The sequence below is a fragment of the Xiphophorus hellerii genome, chromosome 10 (genome assembly GCF_003331165.1).
Source record: "Xiphophorus hellerii strain 12219 chromosome 10, Xiphophorus_hellerii-4.1, whole genome shotgun sequence".
Lineage (NCBI taxonomy): Eukaryota > Metazoa > Chordata > Actinopteri > Cyprinodontiformes > Poeciliidae > Xiphophorus > Xiphophorus hellerii.
Genome location: NC_045681.1, coordinates 8875071 through 8888328, shown reverse-complemented (window position 1 = coordinate 8888328; position 13258 = coordinate 8875071). Strand labels below are relative to the sequence as shown.

The 13258-nt window shown below is 40.8% G+C and overlaps 1 protein-coding gene and 1 long non-coding RNA gene across 3 annotated transcripts in view; both read left to right on the top strand.

Annotated features, from left to right (window-relative positions):
* LOC116727188 (adenosine kinase-like) overlaps positions 1–13258 on the top strand; it is a 177618-nt gene that overhangs the window by 13009 nt on the left and 151351 nt on the right. The gene's annotated exons all lie outside the window — the stretch shown is intronic.
* Positions 7244–8181, top strand: LOC116727190 (uncharacterized). Its single transcript, XR_004340769.1, has 2 exons — positions 7244–7554; positions 7873–8181. It is a non-coding gene; the product is annotated as an uncharacterized LOC116727190 (long non-coding RNA).

The window sequence follows — 13258 nt, the reverse complement described above, 5'->3', positions numbered from 1 at the left end:
ACATTTTAGAGGAAATAATATGAACTCATTCTCTGTGAGCAGATTTCACCCCCACCATCTAAATCCTTGAGCGCAGCCTAATTAAGTACAAACAGCAGTTCTCGGCTAATGCCAACAAATGGGCTGTTGCTTCTGCCGGATCGACCGATTATTAAAGGGATGCACATTTGTTGTTTCTGCATTCTAATGCAATTACTCACCGATTATGACCATGTAATTGTGCAGCCATTAATTGTGCATCCAGTCTCTGTTACAGCGAAGCCATTTTTTTTTCCTTTTGTTGCGGCAGTACTTTTTTCCGCTCGATGTTCCTAAATGCAGGTGCATCTCAATAAATTACAACATCACTGAAAAGCTATTTTGTTTTTGTAATTTAATTCCAAGTGGAGCGAATTCATTACACACAGAGGGATATATTTCAAGTTTTCTGTTATGACTAACAGCTAAGGGACTCTCAATGTTTGCTTCTCAGGCAATTAAAATGCTACATACCACCAATAAAAAAGGATTTTTGATGCAGAAATGCCAACACACTGAAAAGTATGATCTTGCACTGCACAGTTTATCGACTCAGCACTTGGTTGGGGCTCCTTTTGCATGAATTACTAGTCATTGGGAACAGTCAGACTGTGGCACAGACTGCTTTAATTTCAGCCTTTAGCTCATCTGCATTGTTTGCTATTGTGTCCCGCATCTTCCTCCTGACAGCACTACAGAGATTCTCCATGGGGATTTTGGTCAGGCTGGTTTGCTGGCTAATCAAACACAGGAACACCATGATCATTAAAGCAGGCATGGGTAGTTTTGGCAATGTGGAGAGGCGCCAAGTCCTGCTGGAAAATGAAATCAGCTTCTCCATAAAAGCTTGTTAGGAGAGGGAAGCGGGAAGCGCTTTAAAAATTTCCTGGTAGACGGTTTGAGTAACCTTTGATTTGATCAAACCCAAGTTAATCAACATCAGAATTTGACATCATCACTGAATCCCTGAATCATCACTGCCGGTGGAAACTTCATGCTGGATCTCAAGCAGCTTGGTTTCTTTGTCTCTTCACTATTCGTGTGGACTCTTGATTTCCAAATGAAATTTGAAATTTTCTTTAATCTGAAAGGAGGACTTTGGGCCTTTGAGCAACTGTCCAGACCTTTTTGTCCTTAGCCCAGCTAAGACGCTCCTGATATTTTCTCTCATTCAGAAGTGACTTAAACACCTAGTCCAGACCTTGTGTTTCTTCCAAAACTCCAGAGTAGACTTTGCTTCACAAACCTTGCTATTTCACTTTCTACTAGTTTTTAGTCCCATCTATGGACAGGTGCTGTACATTAGCTTTTGCTATAAGCACTATGATGCAAACATGGGACTACTGTTCTGTTCAGTTTGTCTGTGTCGATGTGTGCCTCTACCTATCAAATAAACTTAAATTAATGCGACATTTATCCCTATGTTGGTGTTTGTTTACTCTAACACAGTTTTTCCTTCCTCTCAACTTAATATTCCTCAATTCTGCATTTGTCAACTTTACCAAAACTGCAGGGCGCACCTTGTGAAACTTGTGAATTTGCCGTAACCTTTTCAGTGAACTTTACTTCACTAACCTGCTAAACCTGTGGCTGAACGTGCTGCTTCTGAACATTTTTTCCTTCCATTTAACTTTCCATAAATATGCTTTTATACTAGACTTTATGCACACACTTTTATAGCTCTTACATTTTGTGACTTGCCCTTATTGTGGAGGCTGTCAGTGACTGACTGATGGACTACTACTGCCATAGCATAACATTAATGTATTCAAAGTCTTGGTTTATTGCTTTTTTGTGATATTCTTATTGTCTGAGAATCTAAAGTTTTGGGGTTTCATTACTGTTGAGCCATAATTATCAAAACTGCAGCGACTCTTTGCAATGTGTGAGTTTCACTTTCTGCATTCAAGTACAGAAATACACTTACATTTCCAATTTTCCTAATTGAATGAGATGCATTGCAGGCCACGGTACCTTAATCATGTCAACATCTTAGAGCTTTTGTGCAAATCAACATTCACTTCACTTTATTAGAAGATGTCAGAAGATGAGGAACAAGACCTCAGTCGACGTTTGAATCGTGACTCATTTGTGTTCAGTGCTTTTATGCGCCTCAGTCTTTGCCGTCTACTTCCATCATGCCCTAATGTTCCAGTGATAAGAATGCCCTATTCATTCTGCGTTTCTCATCGGTTGCTACAGAGAGAGAAAGAAAAAAAACACAGAAGGAGAGAGAGAGAGAGACTCTACAGGCATTGAATAAAAAGCACATCTATTTCTAAGAGGCAGCATGAGCACGGTAGAAGATAATTATTGATTTGAAATAAGAAAAGATAAGGTTCAACCTTGAGCAGCTCAGCGATAGCACACAGAACAGAATAATTAATGGGCCTGTCTTGTGTCGGGACAAGCTTTCACACTGAGACGAGCGTATTGATTTTAAACAGATAAACTGCGTAACCCTTTGTGAAGGGTTTGACAAACAATTTAATTGGGGGGAAAAAACAACAATATTCCTCACCCTTTCCATCTCCCTTTCATCACGGCCCTGAGCTGTTTTTTCTCCCCTCCGCCTGACCTATGGAAACAATTACTGCACATCAGGCCTTGTTCTGCTTCCAGACTACCAAGCGAGGCTGGTGGAGGATGTATGCACTGATTGGGGAATCTAATCAATGGTGGAACTTGTCTCTGCTCCAGATGCCTGTGTTGAAACTGGGATTACCAAAGTCTTTTAGCTGCCTCTGTCAGATAGAGAGAAGATGGATCTGCCTGTTTAAAGGTACCTGCCTGCTATAGCTGAAGCAGGGATAATTTAGTGCTCCTGTTCGACCCACCTCCTTCCTAATACCCCAAGGAGAGCACCAGAACCCCCCATTTCCCTCTAACCTTTCCTCTTGTCCTCCCCTGATTAGCGATAGTCGCCGTTTGATCATGTTTTCCTGCCAGTCCTTGTGATTTGTAAGCTGTTTAAATGCGAACGAGGCAATTAAATGGGGAACGAACGGCGCGTAGGAGAGTGGGTGCTGCGGTGATCATTAACAGCGAATTACCCTGGTGTGCACTCAAACACTCGGGAGGACTTTCAGGCAGACCACTCCGGAGAATCCAGATCCAATCTTACCATTGATTAACCGAGACTTGTTCTTCCTGCAAAATCACTCGACTGGGATTTTAGGGCACTCATCTGGTCTTATCGAGATAGGCTAACATCAAAGGCGAATGAAGAGGGAGTCGGTAAATGGGCTCACTTTGCCCTCCATGTAAGAGACTTTGAGGAGCAAATCTTGAATTATTGCCTCATGTAAATAATATACTTGGCTTGTTTTTCTTGTTCTTCTTTTTTAAGAGGGGGTTAAAAGGAACTCATGAGTGACTCAAAGTACTTCGGAAGCTCTCATATTTCCCTTGATGGGAAACAACGTTGGGGGCTCCGTCCCCAGGAATGTAAACAACACAATGATCCCGACTTGTTTGATCTGCCCCACAGTTACAGATGTGTTAAGCTGAGGAAGAATCGTAGTACTACACTGCAAAATCCAATGCATAAAAACATTTTATGCAGTCTTATTACTCTAATTGGAATATGATTCTGATTTAGCCTGCAGCACCCTCCACATTTATTGGCCCACCTGGTAAAGATGTCAAAGACGCATTAAAATAAATGAATTCGTTCTTTGAGTTGCATAATCTCACCAAAACATTGGCTGCAGTTTTCATACTGTGATTTTTCAGAGATTTTATGAGCCCATTTTGCTATCCTCTTCATTGCACATGATGGAAAAATAAACTTAGGTTTTAGTCAGGTCTTATTTTACCAGTTCCAGTTAATTTAAAGTGTTTTTTTATTGCTCTAACTGTAAATATGTACAAATATAGTAGCTTTTAACTTGTGGCAAGTTCTACACATGGTATTTTTTGCCAAGTCTGGAGATAGTGCTGAAGGATAAATCTTCTGTACAATGTTTTTTTGTTTTTTTTTATGGATTAGGCATCAGTACGTACCCATTCTGGAGAAATTTTGTCTTATTTAATCCTCTTGATCTCTGAGCAAGTTTAGACAGGTAGCTATTTTCCTTTAACCATATATTCTCACCGGTTCTGGTTATTCTGACCCTTTAAGTATATAAAGACCTTCCACAGGATGTGTCTTTTTAACCATGAATCAGTTCACACTTTCCTTGGGGATGATTTTAGGAGAATAGCTGTTTTCTGATGGTTGCTGCTATGGCAGCAAAACACCAAAACTTTTAATCACAGTTCTATTGCTGAGTATTGCTATGATGTTAATGATTATTATTAACTTACATTTTTCTGACTCTGTCATTTTATTTATTTCATCACAATCTCCACACCATTCATTGTAAGCTTTATCATGTTGGCCACCTACTATTTACATAATGTTTTGGCATGGAGGGCTGTAATATTGGCATATGAAATTTGCTTCGATTTACTTCGATTTATTCCACAGTTGAACTAAATTGAATTGAATACACAAAAAAAATGTCTATATTACATTTTTACTATAGAAACTGTTTGTCGGTTCGAGGATTTTGTTGGGAAGAAAAACCCTCAGAATAATGGAATCTGAATATTACAATATACTGACTTTTAATTCAATTTAATTTAATTCATTTCACATTGGAAGATATGAGAAACAAAATGTACATTCTGCATGTGGCTTAGGCTCATTTTTAACTGGCAGTATGCTGGACTGCCCTTGTTATATAACACAAACTGACCATACATTAGTGGAATGCGTGGCATAGTTGAAATTGCTCCTCCATTGAACGACACCGGCAGCTTTTAAAAGCTGAGGTTAGTAGCTAAGAACATTTTGTTCAAAACAATTTCTTTCTCTCTGCTCCCTCCCATCGCTTAGTCGGCTCAGGCTGCTGTAGATGGAAAGGGATTTTCTACCCCTAAATGGCCATGGGGGCCGTTTACGGTGTCACTACTGTGGGATCACATGATGTTTGAGGGTGTAAAGGTCTCGAGGCAGCTGCTCCTTTTCGGATGGGATTTTTCGAGGCTTCCAAGAGCAGGGCCCCATGCTGTCTGCACTGAAAGGTGGAGCAAATAGTTCTAGTGGGAAAAAAAGACCCTCAAATCCTCTGAAGCTGTGTGTCTATTTGAAATGGGTCTGGAGTCCCTCGGCTCCCTTCATGTTATAAACACCCACAGTGCTCAAATTCTTCTTTTGTCAAGGAGTCAAAACAGGTGTCTCAGGAACAATTTTTTCCCTCCAGTTAGCATATTTTCCACTTGTAAGGAAAGTTTTTTTTTATTTTATTTTATATTATTCAGAGCACTCTGCCCTGGGTAGACTCATTGCCTGGAGACATGATCTGTAGACTCTCTTTGAACCAGTAAAGGTTACTTTCACACCAGCTCAAAATTTGGCCATGCTTAGTTAAACCAGGTTGAACTAAGAGTATTGAACTTCTCTGACTCCAACATGTTGGTAAGCCACGATACACTTTGCATACAGATTACACTTGTCTTTGAACTATATTTACAACAGATGCATGTTTCACTGAATGAAATGTAGGCGCTCCACTTCACATCCTGCATCCCTGAAAATATCTTTAAATCTTAAAATGCCTGGGAACACAACCTAACTGTTCTGGGAATACACACAAGCATCTCTACAGGAAGCTTTTTTTTTTTTTTTTTTTTAAGTCTAATTATTTAAAGTGAAATTACACACCCATAAGTGGAGATGGGGTTGTTCACTTTAATGTTATTTCATTATTTTCCCCCTGGTGTAGACACACTTCAATTCAAAGTTGAGTGGGGAAAAAAAGCCAGACACCTCCTAACATGGCATAGCATCTTGACTGTAGTTCGGTCAATTACTTTAGTGGGGTGGACACGTTTATGTAGTTCGCCCTCTGGGAGCCTGTTTGTGTGAACGATGTGGAAAATACACATTCCAGCTTCATAGATAATAAGCATCTATCTTGCAGCAGAGCCAAGCTTTGCATCACATTACGCAGAAGCATGGTCGCTATTGATGTCTGAAATGGCATTACGAAGCGATGAAACGAAATGTACGGAAACTCTCTTAGTGTTTCTCTGTAGGCCTGCGTGCTCCTGTGCCTTGTGTTGGAAAACTCCATGATTGTTTTCTGCCTGTTCCTCAGGATAATGGAGCCTGTTTTCTTTTTTTTGTTGTTGTTTTGTTTAGTCTGTTTCTGTCACTTTTAAACTTTTTTTTTGGCATGGTTTAGACATAAAATATTTATTCAGAGGTGGACCCTCCCTAAATACTTTCCCTAGTTATGTACACAGGGAAACTATAAAAGCTATTTATTTAACAGACCTGAAAGCAAAAGGCTATGAAACAGCAGCACATTGTACCTTATTAAAGATTAATAGCTGCTTTTACATGTTGTATTGTTTTGAAGAAAGCAGATCATGTTTCTTACATTGAACTTTTACTGCTCAGCCTGATTTAATACAGGATGGCTAACTATAACCATGTGTGAGCGATTTTTCTTTTGCTTTATTCAGGCTGACATCTTGACCCCAGTTGCCCTTTTTTTAACACTACTATTAGAAGTACTCTTTTTATCTGTCAAATGCTATCTATCCATCTTGTCTTTAATGTTAATTTTAATATAATTTCTTGTAATTCTCTGAGGTTCTTTGAATTGTCAGCTAGTGTAAACAAATGAACTTGACAAAGTTTTCACAGACTACAGTTGCTCTTTATGGGTTTTTTAGCCTTTTCCAATAAATTGCAGGTGACTAATTAGTAGCTCTTATCAAGTCACACCTACGCGTCTTATAATGTGATAATTATTGAGAAAGCTGTTTTATAACCACACCACAGGTGTTTTTAAAGTTATAGGTGGCCCAGAGGCATGTGGTTTCTGCAATACATAGCATTTTGTATAAAGTCAAATGGTTCAAGTTGGGTTTTTTGGCCTTCTTCCTGCCACTCTTCCATAAATACCAGCTTTGTGGTGTGCATTAGTTATAGTTGAGCCGTTGATTTTTGCAGCTCTTCCAGAGTTACCATTAGCTTCCTGGCTGATTTTCTGGTCATTACTGTCTTTGTCCAGTTGATTAGTTTAGCTAATGTTCTTGTAGTTTTGCATTTGTGGCTAACTATATTTTCAAGCGACCTTTGAGGTCTTCAAAGCTTGGTTTATTGTTTACCCCACTTTAGAAATTGTGCTCTAGAGCTTAGTGTAACCCACATGTATATGTGTGGTACTGTTAGTGGTATTTTATTTCTGTAGGATTTTGTTTTGTTATTTAATGTTCCCAGCAATTTAGTTATATTTTCATTTTGAGTTTTCTTGTCATACCAGAAACCGCCAGCAGGTGGCTTGTGAGTTACACTCTGGTTTAGACAGCAGAAAACTATTAGAAGAAGAAGAAAACCGTAGCTGGCTGTAGCACGTTGTGCGAATTACTGCATGCTATAAGATAAATTCTTGATTAATTCCGGTAACGGTTAAGAGAAAAGAAGATCCGTGACCTGATCCCTGGCAGTAAAACACATTTTTACTGTGATTTTCTCTGGTGAGTGTTGTAACGTGTTTTTGCAACCGAAATTAAGCTAATGCTAACTGGCGTCATAGGCATTACTGCTCATATATTCCGACAAGGAAGAACAGAGAAACGTAAATAAAACCAATCGGAGGAATGTGTGAGATTAAAATGATGATTTTCACTGTATTGCATTTTTTGTTATGTACAAACTAAGAGGTCGGATACAGTGTGATACGTTTGTTTTGCAAGCTTGCCATTAGTTGAATATTATTTTTGTGATAAATGGAATTTATTGCTTCCTGCATACTTTTGAAACTTAATAGTTAATTAAGTTCTATATATATGCAGGTGGGTTTTTTTAGAACCCCATTCAACTTTGAAGACTGTCCAGCTGCATAGCATCGCAGGCCTGGATTGGATTGCTGAGCTCCAGGGTTCAACTCAAGACCTGGGACTGCTGGATCCGCTGCCTACTTTGCACCGGATAAGATAAGATTTTGGATCCAAAGAAACACATGGCCATTTAACAAAGACTTGACTGACTGACTTAAATTACTGAACTAAGAAAACAAAACTTCCAAAGGACGAACTGAACTATAAGGAATCTGAACCAAAAGAAAATACACTGCCTGATAAAAAAGGTGGACACTTTATGTTGGAACAAAAAAAAAAACTGTACCGTAATATTCTGTTTCAAGTTGTATTAAATAATCTGTTCATTCTTGATAATATGGTTGTTTGTACTTATTATCCTCCTTTTTGAACTTAGAAAGATAGACTAACTGTAACTTCAACATTGAAATCTAAGTTTCTCAACTTATCTATTCGTAAGTTACACTAGTTGGTTACATAAGTGGCGAGCCAGCCAGGAGGATTTTAGGCTATAAACAACCAATATAAATAATTGATTAGTGATCAGTGTGATCAAATATTGTCTGATAATAACCAGACAAAATATGGCTTCTGTTGCTGACATTGGTAGCGAGCATGGTGTAAATGACAGAAAATCAATCCTTTTGAAGGGCATACTTGATGATGACACAGATGGAGACATTGTAGAGGCTGTATCATTATATGGTAGTGTCAGTAAAATAGTGAGACTCAAAGACTTTCAAGTGATTGTTGAGTTTGACTCAGAAGAGTCGCTAAAGCTCATCAGTTTCCCCTCTGTGATACAGTCTCCTAAGAACCCAGCCTCAAAATGGTGTTTGGACAGAGTTGAGGTTTTAACTACTCCCACACAATCACAGTCAGCCATTGATGAAAACCCTGAAGCCACATGTTCCTTTAAAACTGTGCAGAATGAACGGGGTAGCTCAGATAGTACTGGAAGTGAATCAGACAGCAGTGGATCATCTGTTATATTCAGTCCTCAAAAATCACAACCTCCACCCAGTAAGCCATTAAAATCTGTCTCCAAATCACAAGGTGGAACAGAGAAGCTTAAGAGGACAAGAAAGGGACAGGCAGTACGACCAAAGGAGCAAGCCAAGGGCACTGCCACAACCCTAGACTCTGACATACTAAACCCACCAGATGTGCAACGAATAATAGTGGAGCATGTCATTAAGAGTGAAGCTACGACAGCTCCAGGCTCCAAGAGACTGCGTTCCTTCTCAGGCAGAGTTCCTAAACCGCCTGGTGAAGTGGATTTTGAAACATGGTGTTTACATGTTGAACTTATGTTTCAGGATGGCTATACAATGGATGTGCAGCGACGACTGATTCTGGAGAGCTTACTGTCGCTCGCAGCAGACATTGTAAAACAACTAGGCTCTCAGTCACCTCCTCAAGACTATGTAAAACTCCTCCAGTCAGCCTATGGCCTTGTTGACGACGGGGAGGAGATCTTTGCCAGGTTCCTCAGTACTCATCAGGACGCAGGTGAGAAAGCATCTGAATACATTCAGAGACTGCAGACACTTCTCAGCACTGCGATCAGACGGGGTGGTGTAAGTGAGGCCAATGCTAATAGACAACTTTACAAACAGTTTGTGCGTGGTTGCTGGGACCAGACTTTACTGTTGACCCTGCAACAGAAACTGAGAAATGATCCTGCCCCAAATTTTTCAGAGCTTCTTCTTGAATTAAGAACTGAAGAAGAAAGAAGATCTCTAAAAGTAGACAGAATGCAACGTCACCTTGGAGGGTTTAAAGCAAAACCTCTTGCCCAGTTTCATGGCATTCCAGATCCCACCCCCACAACTAATCAAGACACAGATTTAATGCAGAAATATATAACAGAGACTGAGAATTTAAGGAAACAAGTGGCTGAACTTAAACTACAGCTAACTGAAAAAAGAGCCCAAAGACGAAAGAAACACGAACAGAAACATGCCAGTGCTTCAGAACCTCAACCACCACATTTTACAGAACTGCAAGCACATCAACCTGTACACAGATCAGCTCCAAAAGCGTGGTTTTGTTTTAAATGTGGTGAAAATAACCACATTGCCCGAGAGTGCATCAATGCTCCAAACAAAGACCTTGTTGATAAAAAGAACAAAGAATTAAAGACGAAACAGCAAGAGTGGCAAGCTAAATATGCCCCAGCTTTAAACTGGACAGGGTTTCAGTAGAGGGACGCACTGAGGCCTTACCAGAGTTTAGTCCCAATTCGGAGCAAAGTCCAAAGCTAGCACAAGATAACCAAAAGAACAAAAGACTGGAACAAATAGATGACATTACCAACTCCTGTTCAGCATTATCGGAGGAGGCTCTTTTGAGTGCTCTGGTTGGGTCAAAACGTACTACTAGCTTGACTATTGATGGGGTTCACAGTGTGTGTCTTCTAGATTCTGGCTCCCAGGTAACCACAGTATCAGAGACATTTCACAAACTACACCTACCTGCACGCCCGATTCAGTCTGTGGCCAAATTGCTTGACATAGAGGGCGCAGGGGGTCAGCAAGTACCCTACTTGGGTTACATAGAACTCAATTTGTGTTTTCCAAAAGAGATTACTGGGAGACCTGAGGAAGTGAATACCCTAGCACTCATTGTACCAGACTGCAGATCAAACCAAGAGATTCCAGTTCTCATTGGGACAAATGTTTTGGATGTGCTTTATGAGACATTCACATCCTACAAAGAGTCAGACACAAGTGTCAGACATTGTGACAGCATTCCAGTGATCCAAACCATGTTCAACAGAATCAAAGTTGATAAGAGAAGTGGTAAAACAGGAAAAGTTAAGCTGTTGAGCAGAAAATGTGTCGCAGTACCAGCTGGTGAAAAAGCTGTATTGACAGGCTATGCCAGACATGTTGATATAAACCCAGGTAGTCCTCTGCTAGTAGAATCCACAGCATCATGCTTGCCTGGGGGTTTCCTATTTTGCAACTACATTATGACAGCTCCCTCAAAGGCTTCTTTTAAGCTTCCTATTCTGGTCAAGAACGAGAGTGCTCATACAATCAGAATCCCTGCTGGTCAAACAGTGGCTGAACTATATGCCCCCTTGTCAGTGTGCTCTTTAGCTTCAGGCTTGAGTAGTAACACAAGGACTAGCTCTCAGTCTCCAAAGTCTGTTGCTGAGTTTGATAACATCAGAACCACTACAGACAGCCCACTTAAGTTTGACTTAACTGATACTCCTCTCTCCGAAGAATGGAGGCAGAGAATTATGGAAAAGCTCAACTCAATGTCAGATGTTTTTGCCATGCATGATTTGGATTATGGACACACAACTGCTGTGAAGCATCACATTCGACTTTCGGATGCAACTCCATTCAAACAACGACCCAGACCTATACACCCCTCGGACTATGAAGCTGTCAGACAGCATTTAAAAGAACTTTGTGAGGCTAACGTTATTCGTGAATCTGAGAGTCCATTCGCATCACCGATTGTGGTGGTTAAAAAGAAAAACGGGGCCATTAGGTTATGCGTCGATTACAGAAAATTAAACAATCAAACCATCAAAGATGCATACGCCCTACCAAACATTGAAGAAGCTTTTTCAGCCTTAACAGGCTCAAAATGGTTTTCTGTTATGGACTTAAAATCTGGATATTATCAAGTTGAGGTTGAGGAAAGTGACAAACATAAGACAGCATTTGTTACTCCTGTGGGATTTTGGGAGTTTAATAGAATGCCCCAGGGAGTCACCAATGCGCCTAGCACATTTCAACGTGTTATGGAAAAGTGCATGGGAAGTCTCAACCTCAAAGAGGTCCTAGTCTTTCTGGACGACCTCATTGTGTTCTCAAGTTCATTGGAGGAGCATGAGGAGCGCCTCATGCGTGTCCTGTCAAAACTCAGAGAATTTGGACTAAAACTTTCCCCGGACAAGTGCCATTTTTTCAGGAAGTCTGTTAAATATCTCGGTCACATTGTCTCAGAGAAAGGCGTGGAGACTGACCCTGAAAAAATAGCTGCCCTCACCACCTGGCCAAAACCTAGAAACATAAAAGAGCTCAAATCATTTTTAGGGTTTGCAGGCTATTACAGGAGGTTCATTAAGGACTACTCTAAAATCGCAAGGCCCTTAAATGATCTCACTGCAGGTTGTTACCCCCCCAGAAGGTCTAACAGAGCCGGAACAAAGCACAGCTCTATTATAGATCCAAGGAGACCTTTTGCTGATAAGTGGACGGCCAACTGTGACGAATCCTTCAACACTCTGATACACAAACTGACAACAGCTCCAGTTTTAGGCTTTGCAGATGCTAAACAGCCCTACATCCTTCATACGGATGCAAGCATTCATGGACTCGGTGCAGCTCTTTACCAAGAGCAAGATGGGCATCTGAGAGTAATAGCTTTTGCAAGCCGGGGTCTGTCCAACTGTGAAAAAAGATACCCAACACATAAACTGGAGTTCCTTGCCCTAAAATGGGCAGTAACGGACAAGTTTTTCGATTATCTCTATGGTGCCAAGTTTACTGTTGTGACGGACAATAACCCTTTAACATATGTCCTGACGTCCGCCAAGTTAGATGCAGCTGGTCACAGATGGTTGGCTGCACTTGCCACCTTTGACTTTCGTATTCAGTACAGGGCTGGAAAATCAAACCAAGATGCCGACGGTCTCTCCCGCAGACCTCATGTACAAGATGAAATGGACAACTCTGCTAAAGATGAGGACGACCGTATTGACCGGTTCATGTCTGACATCACTCAGAACGTGACTGTTTCTCCAGAAGTAGTACGTGCAATATGCCAACGACACATTGTCCACTCAGAATTTCAACCACAGTCTGAGTTGCCCTTCCTTGGCTTTATTGAGTGTGTTGCTATTGATGCAAATGCTATTCCACCAGATTACAGCCACACAGACATTTTGCCTGGCTCATGCACTTTACCACAAATGTCTCAACGTGACTGGGCTTTAGAGCAGAAGAAAGACCCATCCATCAGCAGGGTCGTAACCTTGTTAATGGGGGGGAGGAGACCACCTCACAGAACGCAACAAAAGGAAGACAGAGAAGTCCAGCTCATGTTACGGCTATGGGACCAACTAGTTATGAGAGATGAAGTGCTTTACCGGAAAAGACTTCTAAATGGTGTACCATCTTTCCAACTAGTTCTGCCGAGGACTTTTCGAAATGAGGCTTTGGACAGCCTACATGACTGTATGGGACATATGGGTGTAGATCGCACCACAGATCTGGTTCGTGCGCGCTTTTATTGGCCACGCATGCTCACTGACATAAACAACAAAATACACACATGTGAGAGGTGCATCAGACAAAAAGCCAGAGCTGAACACAGTGCTCCTTTGGTGAACATT